At 48.5% G+C, this 11,138-nt stretch overlaps 1 long non-coding RNA gene across 7 annotated transcripts; it reads left to right on the top strand.

The window, feature by feature from the left end:
- The first annotated feature begins 3,801 nt into the window (after window positions 1-3,801).
- Window positions 3,802-10,318, top strand: LOC123111113 (uncharacterized). Of its 7 annotated transcripts, XR_006454136.1 has the most exons (9): window positions 3,802-3,910; window positions 4,014-4,233; window positions 6,241-6,283; window positions 6,360-6,409; window positions 6,498-6,606; window positions 6,689-7,598; window positions 8,750-8,797; window positions 9,240-9,397; window positions 9,475-10,318. It is a non-coding gene; the product is annotated as an uncharacterized lncRNA (long non-coding RNA). The 7 variants fall into 7 exon arrangements; XR_006454132.1 differs by having other exon boundaries at window positions 6,689-8,797; XR_006454138.1 differs by having other exon boundaries at window positions 6,689-7,272; window positions 7,346-7,414; window positions 7,499-10,318.
- The last annotated feature ends 820 nt before the right edge of the window (window positions 10,319-11,138 follow it).

Genomic DNA, 11,138 nt, shown 5'->3' on the forward strand with positions numbered 1-11,138 from the left:
AGCAACACAGTCGGCCTCCAAAATGAATAGTTTTGTTTGCCGGCAACACAGCCAGCGGCCGGCAACACAGCCAGCCTTCAAAATGAATCAGGTTCTCGCCGGCACACAGCCAGCGGCCCAGCGGGCGAAACCCATGCCAGCCTCCAAAAAAGAATGGCCATGGGCGATCGGACGACCTAGTTCAGGCCATCGACGTTGAACATCTCCTTTTGCCTGGACTCGAACCAGCTCCTCGTCTTGTCGCTCATCTTGGTCAAGTCCACGATCATGATCGCAAGGGCCACCTCCTTTGCTTTGGTTGCGGCATTGGTGGCCTCGATGTCGAGCTGCCTCTGCCTGGCCTTGACATTCTCGGCCTCGATGTCGAGCTACCTTTGCCGCGCTGCCTCCTCCATGTCGATCTTCCGTCTCTTGGCCGCCTCCTCTATCTCAAGCTTCTTCCTTTGAAGCTCTAGGTATTGCTTCATTTGCTCGTCCTTGCTTTTCCACTTCTTCTCATCCCTCACATCCTTTTGAGACATCATGCCATGCAACGTGTCATGCAAGGCCATGGATGAGGCATCACATATGTCGTCCACCTTGGAGTTGGTCTTGCCCCTCGGTCTCTTCAACGCCTCGCCATCTCCACCTCCGGCGAACTTGGCCGTCTTCTTGCCTCTCTTCCTTTGAAGCTCACGGTATTGATCCTTGAACTTAGGACAATTGTTGATGATCGTCCAACAATGCGTAAGAGTGAATGGCTTGTCATTGTGTTGGGCCTTGAATGCTTCCAAAGATTCAAATGCCTACACCACAAGATCAACAAGAATTGGACATGCAAACATATACAAGGCCGAATTCACTTGGCTGTAAGGAAAGGACTAGGATGAGGAGAGCATACCATGTCCCCAATGCCAAGACCACTCACGGGCCGTGCTTCAACGCTCTCAAATGCGGCGCAATATTTGTTGCACTCTTGTTGGATGAACAACCACCTCTTTTGAATCAAGGTGATGCCACGGTTGCTTGTGATTTGGTAGGGTTCAAACATCTTCCTTTCATGGAAAGTTTTGTGGACTCTCATCCAAAAAACTAGGCCCTTCTGTTGCAGGCCCGTCCTCGGATCTTGGCTAATCTCCATCCAACATTGGCAAATCAACTTGTCCTCATCTTGTGTATATGAACCCGTGCGAATGCTCTTCCTCCTCTTTTATGCTTCTGCTCTTTGGGTGAGCTCGTCGATGAACAGTGGCTCGCCACTAATATCAATGCCATTGCCTTCTTCTTCATCACCATCACCTTCGACATAGATGTCATCATCCTCATGCCACGAGTCACCATGGTCGTAGTCAGCACGGTCGTTGGCCTCTTCATCGGTAGTGAACTGGCCGCGGCCATCCTGACTTTGGGTCTCCTCGGGGTCGTAGATAGGGACATGCCCACCCTCGTAGATCACTTCCTCCATGAACTGCTCGGAGTAGGGGTCATCGACCGGTGGCGTTGGTGTTGGCATTCCGTCAAACAAGACGCGGGGGGACGGCATGGTGCCCGTAAACGACGGCCATGCTTGCTTTCTTTGCATCTTGACGGACGGTCGTCCGCCGCTGCTGGACCCAGGGGTGAAGTTGAGGTCGATGACGGCCGTCGGGCGCGGGGTGGATGGCGCGATCACGCTCACATCCGGCAACCCCAAGAAACGGGTCTGCCCGTCGGGCCTTGGCGGGGGGAAGCCGGGCGACATTGGCGTGGTCCGCAACGTCGGCGACTGGCAATGCGAAGGCTGGGTGATCGACGAGCCTGTGCTCGCCGGACCGACGGCCGCACCAGAGAAACCGGCCGAACGACAAATGCCCATCATGAGGAGGGCATGCGCTTTGTTGACGATGGCCTCCTTCTCCTCGACATCGGCCTTGCACCGCGCGGCCTCAATCGCAGCACGGTCGGTGGCGAACTTGGCCGCGGCGATGGTGTCCTTGGCGACCGCCCTCCGGCTCCTCCTCTTCGCCGATTCCGCGCCCAACCTGGCGATCTCCTCTGGCGTGCACTCCGACCGCGGCTTCCTTGGCGCCTTGGCCTTCTTCTTCTTGGCCATCCGGGACGGGACGACGGCCGGCCCGCCGGAGTTCGGCTGGGCGTCGGCCATGGACAGGTAAGGGAGGGGGGCGGCGGGACGTGGGAGGGTTTGGGGGGAAATGGCGCCAAATGGGGCGTGGGGGGTTGCTTTGTGTCACTGACAGGCGGGCCAGGGGCGGACGAGCGCGCGCGTCCCGCCCATCCGTGTGCTGTCCGTTTCACCCCAAAATGCGGGCAAACTGGGACGGGGATGGGTCGAAAGCGAACACAAAACGGACAAAAGTCCGTTTGCTCCCGCGTAGGATGGGGTCGTGCGGTGGAGTTGGCCTGAGTTTAGCGGTTGGGGCAACGACCCGACTTGTTCGACCGCGGCGGCCTCCGCGATCATTTGGGTCATATGAATGCTAAGATCTTAAGATGGTGATGGCCTTTCTAAGGCTGGTGGCGGCATGGGACACCTCCTCCACCTCCAGATTGGGTTCAATCCAACTCATCGAGGGCTACGTGCAGCGACTCTTTCGGATGCACCAAGTCATGCATGTTGCCGACAGGTGAGACACACGGTGACTCATGCGGAAGCACCAAGTCATGCTCATTGTCGTCACGTGCTACACGCAGTTGCTCCTATGGAGGTGTCAAGCCATGCATGTTGTTGATGGATCGAAAATTGCAACATTGATGGGAGGCGAGGTGGCATGGGACATCTTTGTGTTGTGGTATCTTCTCTAGAGGTATCCTGCTATCGAGGCCTCGGTAGGAGAACAAGGGATGATAGTAGAGGCTGCTTCAACCCGCTTCCGGTGAAACACAAGATCTACAATCAGGCTATGTCGACGCGCATGTACGTCATGTCCTTGTTGAAGATGATGGATTTAAGCTCGGCTTTGGGAATGAAAATTCTGAGACCGACCTATGGTTGGACTCAGTGGCGGAGACATGGGACCAGCAGGGCCCCTGGCCCCCCTAACACCAGAGGTGTAGTGCCAATTTGCTAATGAACGGTGTAAAAACTAGTGATTATTTGCTCTTAAAAGCCCATTTTCCAGTGGCTTGGCCCTCCCCACTAGTTTTAATAGCATTCGGCTCCATTGATAAAAAAATCTGGCTCTACCATTGGTGGGACTCGTCACCATCAGCGCATGTGCGGCGTTTCCTTGTTAAAGGCTCAGTGTGTACTTTTCGTTTCTTTCTCTCTTTTACCGTAGGTTAGTAGTTACCTGATGCAACCACTGTCACGAGGCATGCAGACTCAGACTTTCTTTCCGGGTGAAAATTTTGGCTGCTGGATTTTATTTTATGGGTAATATATGGTTGTGTGCATCAATTGATGTAGAGGTCGAGGGTTATCCTCCTTCTTGAATCAATATCATCAACTCCCTCCTCACATGTTGCTATTACAATCTGCATAATGGGCAGCACAATTCTAAAAATACTTCTAAGACGAAGCAACGCATAGGGTTTTTTCAAGTTTTCAGTCTAAATACTTTATGACCAAAATTTGACCTCTAAATCTTTCCTTAATGATAAAGCAATTATTGCTTCTGGTCATACGTCGTCGGCCTTTTTGCAGAAAAGCCCCTTCATTTTTGAGAATTCAACCCACATTCCCTTTTTAAGTGGGTATCTGAGAAAACTCTTCATTCTTACAAAAAGGACCCTATATTTGGAAGTATTCAACCCGCGATCCTTACGTTTCGATTTTTTGCATGAGCGGCCATGGCAGGAGGGGCGGCAGCCCCCTTAAATTTTCACATTTTGTGTTCCAGCCCCCCAAGCATTCTGGTGTAGCTCCGCCACTGGATGGCTGGCAGCGCCTTCAAGCTCATACAGATCGACTAGGAGTTTAACATCTTCCACGGTCTCGTTTCAACCCAATCAACTCACGTCCTGCCACTTTCCTTCCATTGATGAGCGGCCGCAAATTAACCACTCGATGTTTTCATTTTGTTGTTTGTTTCCAGGGCGGCGACGCGCATGGAGGAGGAGAGAATGGAGAGGCGTGGAGGATAGGCGGGCGAGCTGGAAGGGCCGGCACGTCGCCCACGACACAGATGAGACCAACGGCGGCCTTGCAGGGGCGCGTTGGCGAGGACCTTTCGAATCTCACCGAATCCGATGGGAAATGGCGCGCAGGCAACGGGTCTAGAAGGAAAGCGGCCAGATCTCGGAGCACAACGGCTGGTGAGCGCGGCATGGCGTCAAGTACCTGTGAGAGAAGAGAGAGATGAGTGGGAGAGAAAAGGGAGGCCGGGAGGAAGGAGATGGGACGCTGGAGGGAGAGAAAGGAGCCGTGAGGTGCGTTGTGGTCCTGCTGCTGCCCGCCGGCGGCTCGGCGGCAATCGGCGCGAGGTGGGGGCTCTGTCCGGCGGTTTCCCAGAACATCGACTACCGGAAGGCCAAGGAAGAGCGGTGGATGGCTGCACTGGCGGAGTTTAGTGTATTGCTAGAGGGGCTGTGGCCCCCCAGCCTTGGACAATTTTGTGAAGGAAATATTAAGTAGAGTGCTTAGTTGGAAGAAAAGTTAGCATTTTGCCCCTTTAAATTTTCACATTTTGTGTTCCAGCCCCCCAAGCATTCTGGTGTAGCTCCGCCACTGGATGGCTGGCAGCGCCTTCAAGCTCATACAGATCGACTAGGAGTTCAACATCTTCCACGGTCTCGTTTCAACCCAATCAACTCACGTCCTGCCACTTTCCTTCCATTGATGAGCGGCCGCAAATTAACCACTCGATGTTTTCATTTTGTTGTTTGTTTCCAGCTGATTTGAGAACTGGTAGATCATCTGTGACCCCGTGTCATCACATCATGTTTCCCCGCGTCGTCCTCCCCCTAGGGCGACTTGGGCGGCCAGAAACCTAGCCGTCTCCGCGCAAACTCCCTCCTCCTCTCCCTCCGCCGTCGCCAGAAGACGCCGCCGGGCTAAGCCCGAGGGCCGACGGCGGTGGCGGGGGATCTCCTCTCTCGCGCGTCTCCGGGGTGGGGCGGACCACAAAGCGTGTGGTGGCGCGACCGATCTGGGATCTGCGGCGCGGCGGATGGCTGCAGGCGGCGGGAGGCCGTCCCGTCCTCGGACGGCGACGGCTTGGCGCGGCGGAGGCCAGGGCTGCGGGCGCTGCGTATGGCCCTTCGGGCGGCGGCGGCGGCTGCGGTCGGTGGCGGCCGGCTTGGCGGCGGTGGTGTGCATGCTGCCTTCAGATCGGTGACGGCGGCGTGGAGGGCCTGGTGGTTTCGACAACGGCACCTTCGATCAGATCTGTTCTGACTGGTGCAGCCGGCGGTGGTGGTCATCTCTTCCGTCAAAGGTGGTCGGCCTGAGGCTGGGTGTTTGGATCTCGGGATCCGTCATCTGGCATCAACTGCGAGTTCGGGAAGACATACTTGCCGGTGAAAACCGAGCCGGCGGCGGGCGATGGCGGCGTTCCACGTCATTACCTTGATGAAGGCATCGTCATGTGATTACCGTCGACCCACTCGTATTTCTCCGGGGGAAACCCTAGGATCTGGTGTTCCAGACCGGACGATGGCGGTACTGCGGTGTCGTTTCTCTCTTGGAAGCATAGTTTTGTGGAGCAGCGCTGGAAGTCAGAGGCAGGAGGTGGAGCGGTTTCGTCCTGCACGGAGCTTCGGTGGAGATGTCAAGTCATGCCTGACCGACAGGTGCTACGCACGACAAATCCTCCAAGGGCTTCAAGCTGTGTCGGCTGGTGGTACTTGGCAGCATGGCGCTGAGGTGTATCAGTGGCGACCGCGACGTGTTCAGCTGTTTGCGCGTAGGGAGGAGGTGTCGTTGGGCGCCGTGGTGGCGTCAACGATAGCTGGACCAAGCAAAGTTGATGCATCAGTACAGTTCTGAAGATGGAGCGGTGGCAGTTGGCGGCGGCGGCCTCTGAGAGCACGCCGGACCAGTGTGTGCCCCAGACCCGGCAAGTGGCCAGGTTGGGGTCTCGGGTCTTAGATGTTAGGCTTGGTTGCGATGTCTGTTTGGTATTAGGCCCAGGCTATCTGCGCCCCTTCATCAACTGGATAGGTGTAGCGACAGTTTGTTGCTTAGACGGCGGCTTTAGTCTTACTGTTGTATGACTTTGTAAGGTCTTGTGAGAATAATTAATAAAGTGGCCGTATGCATCGCGCAGATGCAAAGGCCGGGGGTCATCCTCCTTTTCTAAAAAAAAGTTTGTTTGTGTGCAGGATTGAAGCGTGGCATTGACTTGTGCGCTGCTAGCTGGAGCAGGTATTCGCATGCTCAGTTTCCCCCATCCATGCTTGCATCCCCTTTGTTCAATTGCTTATCTCAATCGCAATTGCAGGTTTTGAGCCACAATCTGTATCTACCGGCAAAGCTATCATCTGACGGCAAGTGAGTAGCAGCATTCATGCGAACACCTTATGTTCCAACATAATTTCATTCTTTGTATCTGATTGTTTTTGTGCTCTGCTTATACCAGACATGGTGGCCTTCCTCTCATCATTGCAATTGATCTGCAACCGTTGGCTCCGATAGAAGGTGTTATACAGGTGCAGGGCAACATCATCAATGCTCGGACAGCGGAAGTGGTGAGAGGGATAGATGCATAGATAAATTCTTTGTAATGAAAATTTTGCTTGTATTGATGTAACAGATGCACATATGCTGCAGGTTATCAGGCACTTTGATGGATGTAAAGCAGACTTGGTTGTCTGTGATGGCGCCCCTGATGTTAAGCTTGCATTGCTAGAGAAGTGGTCCATAACCATCTTACATGTGCTAAAGATACTTCTGTTTCTTACTTTGCTTTGGATGATTGCATTTACTGGACTTCATGATATGGACGAGTTTGTTCAGTCCCAGCTTATATTGGCGCTTAGTATATTTTTCTCTGTCTCTGCATATCAATTTAGATCAGAGATACGTTTTGGAAGTAATTTGCAGTATCCATAAGATGCAGTGTCCAAAAATAATGCTACCTTAACCCTGCAGTTTATGTTTAGCATTCTACCTTAAAATGCTTACTTTCGGTGCAATAGCTTCTTTGTATTTTTATATTGAACATTGGACCATTTTTACTCAACCTTTGGATAATTTGTTGCTGTTTATGTTGTAGAACAACATGGTGTAACACTATGGTTCCACTAACTCGTCATATTTTCCACTAATGTTCTTCCTTCTTGGCTGCTTCCATCTACCTTGCTACCCCATCTCCCCTCTACCAAATCCCAACCTCATGGTGGATTCATCTACAGGTAGTTAATCTCCAAGCACCGAACCACTGCACAGCTGCACATGAATTGTTATGGACCATTTGTTTTTCTTCAGGAATCCTCACCTACGACAGTTCTCCTGGTGACCATCCACCCGAAGTTCATCTCCCTACCACTCTGTTCAGTACTTCTCTCCCCCATACACCCTTGGCAGATCCACCTGTCTCTCTCATCTTACTCACAACTGATTGTTGTTGTTTTGCTGCAGAGTTTGTGACAGAACAGAGAATTGTTACAGCTCAGATCATAGACAAATCTTATGTTGCAACAACAGGTTTGGAGGTTATGCTGAGAATTAAAATGTCAAGGTTCAAAAAATAGATGCTTCAAGTATTTAATCTCTTTCAAATACTCTTATCATGTTCCTTTCAGCGGTTAGAGGCACAACTAAGATATGTTTGCTTCACACTCATGTTTGTAATACACCTATATGGTTCCTTATTTTATCATGTCCACGTTTAAAATTCTCTGATGCAGCAGAGCTGACTGATATAGAGGTTAACCTTTTTTTGAGCCAAAGTTGTACTAATTCCATGTGCTCTTTGGTGCAGCGCTCACTGAACATATTGATATGCAAGTCAATTCTAACAAATAACTCTTTGCTTTGTCGCGGTGCAAATACATCAGATTTATCTGCACGTAGAACCGAACATTGGATTATTTTTGCCTGCATGTCAACACAATCGAAAATGACGATGACACTGCATAGTTAACCAGTTAGTTTTGTGAGAACCAATATGATAAACTACTGGATAATAGGATAACTATATTAGTATTGTTGCATTGGAACACATGATTCTCTAGTTCATATTTGGCACGATGCTTGCATTCAATATCTGGAATCCTAGACCACAAACCATATGTTTGTGATCCCTATAGAGTGTTCCAGTGTTGAAAACTGGAGCATATACTATATTCGAATAATATTTTGTTACACATCAGTCATACATTGGATGGGCAAGCCATACAAATTGGAGTCAATCTGATTATTGTTTAGTTACATATGCTTTTTTGTTTTCTTTTGGTGTGTAGTCATCTCTTATAGTGACCACAAATTAGTACATATAAATTCAGTTTTATGATCACTGTTAATATGAACAAGGTTCCTGCTTTATGGCATTTATGGTTAGTGATATGTAAAGTGAGCTGCACTGTTTTTTTTTCATCCTATTAGCAAAGCATCATTTTTGTTTTCGAGAATATTTGATGATAGTGCAGCTTATAAACCTAGTCCAGAATGGACCAGTGTTAATAATTCTTTTGTTAGATATTGGTCAATAGATTTGGTGATTTAACTCCCTCGATATTTTAAGTTGCATCAGTTTTATACCTAGATTGGATTGTATTTAGGCTGCACACAGTACCTCGCACTGGGTATATATCATGATGATATTTTCCATTATATTTATACATGAGTCATTTTTCCCTACTGATTCCTGATTCTTTACTTTTATGAAAGGCAAGGGCGTGCACTTTTCACTATCAATCTTAGAGTAAGCGCCTGCAGGTAAGGAGTAGTTGATGAAAGATATTAGTTACCACATCTCTTATGTGTTGTGGATTTGCTGTTGTGGATTTGCTAATGAAAATTTCCTCGTGGAATATTTCTCTTTCCCCTCTATGAATTTTCATGTTTCATCTATGATGGATCTTGCCTCCCACTGTTTGTCCTATCTAAAAATATATATTTTTTCAATGGTTCAATTCCTCTCATCCTCCCCCCTTGGGTTTCTTGGCTTACTTTTTGACCAACTTATGTTTCAGGCTATATTTATACCATGGAAAAATAGCTATATATAGTGGCTTCAGCAGCCATTTGTGCTTGCATTTCTTTGTTATTTTGTGTAATAAGATAAATCATAAGATAATTAGATGTAACTCTATGATGTTCTTTGCCATTGTCATACGTCTCATAATAAGGTTGTCTCCTATTCTGAATCGTTGGGCAGAGGAGGATATTGTACGCGATCCAGGGCAAGAAGGATATCAACCAGGACACAGTTGTATCCCCGTTGCAACGCGCGGGTTTCATATTAACAAAAATTAACATTTTTCCAATATGAATCTGTAAGAAAAGATATGTCATACATTTGTGAAAATTGATAATGTAAGCTAATCTCAAAACTTTATTCTTTTTTCAAGATTGATTACTTGGTGGGGCTAACTTCCATTTTCTCAAAACAGGATGTGCATGCTACTTCTGAAAAAAGAAACCTCTCTGTTGGCTGGCATCCCTGGTGGTAGTTTTACATATCTAGCAAATGAAAGGGCACCTCATAATACATTGGATATAGACTGGTAGGGTCAATTACATATAGTTGGCTGTAAATGACTTTCAGTTTCTAGCTTACATATAGTTTTAGATATCTAGACATGTACTCCATCCTTCTCAAACTAAGTGTCTCAAATTTGTACTAACTTTAGTACAAAGTTATACTAAGCTTGAGACACTTACTTTGGGACGGAGGGAATACTATTTAACAGTATGCTGTGCTTGATGCCTTGATGGTGGCCCTATGTGTCAGTTGAAATTATCACGTTATTTACTAGCAGTTGCAGTGCTCTTATTATTTTATTTCCACAAATATCATCATGTTTTCCCTCAATCTGAAGGTATGAACTATGCTGCTCCTCCTGGTTTGTGTGTTGCTTCCGCTGGATGATGCTCTGTTTTATGTTGTTTGTACAAGGTCCAAGACCTGGCTGATGTACAGTTTTGACATACAATGATCTGAATATGTATGTCTTTATTTGGGATATAGTCAGGATACAAATATTGTACGTCAGTGTGGAACACCGTACATCTTTTAAGTTTTAACTGATTCTAGGTGTTCATTCAATCTGAATTGGTCTATTTTATTTAGCCTATGCTAGCTTGTGATTTCCTGTGCTGCAAACTGTAGTTAATTTTCCTTAACTGATGTCTTTGATCCGGCAGTTGGGTAATGCACTTGTGATCATTTTTCTTACTCTGCTGTCAGTACCACTGGTCTTGGGGTTCAGATTCTGTCAATATCAAAATCTAGGTACTTACCAGCAAACGAGTTATTGATCTATTTACTTAGTCAAGTTCATTTCTGCTATGTTCTTCAGTCAAGCTTCAGATTCTAGCCTTGATTAAATGGCAATGATATTCTCCAAAACCTACTAAGGTCAGAAATTCTGCTACCCAACAGGATGGTTTGCCAACTGCTGTTAAGGTCAGAAATTCTGCTACCCAACAGGATGGTTTGCCAACTGCTGTTAAGGTCAGAAATTCTGCTACCCAACAGGGTGGTTTGCCAACTGCTGTGAGTACTGCGCAGTGTGTGTCAGCCGTTCATTAGCATTGGAATTTGCTGGAGCGGCCCGATGTAGCGGCTGCCATGGACGGAGGCCTTGCGCTTGGCCGGCACGCCGATGCAGAGGAGGCGCGAGGGAGAGGAGAGGAGCACGGGGAAGAAGGAGGCGGCGGAGAAGGGTTCGTCACCGGCGTGGCAGCGCTCTCCGGTCTGAGCGGCTTGCGGGATCGGGGCAAGGAGCGCTCGCTCCTCTGTGTGTTGTGTGCATGTGACACGACGCGAGGGGATCTAGAGGGTTCGAGGGGATAGACGGGAGGCCGGCGGCGGTGTCTGCTAGGGATAGTGACACGGCGAACGGGGAGAGAGACAGTGCGTGCACTTTTTTTTAAAACAAGCGTATAGTTTATCTCACAGCGACTGTGTCTCCTTTTTCTGAGAGAGCGCGTGTTTGTGTAGGCCAAGTCGTTTGGGCCAAGCCCCAAAAGTGCCAAAAACAATTGCAGATAAAATATATTTTTCAAAAAATAAAAAATTCTGAAAAAAATATTTTTCAGAAAAAGTTCTCAA

Source organism: Triticum aestivum, chromosome 5B, assembly GCF_018294505.1.
Source record: "Triticum aestivum cultivar Chinese Spring chromosome 5B, IWGSC CS RefSeq v2.1, whole genome shotgun sequence".
Lineage (NCBI taxonomy): Eukaryota > Viridiplantae > Streptophyta > Magnoliopsida > Poales > Poaceae > Triticum > Triticum aestivum.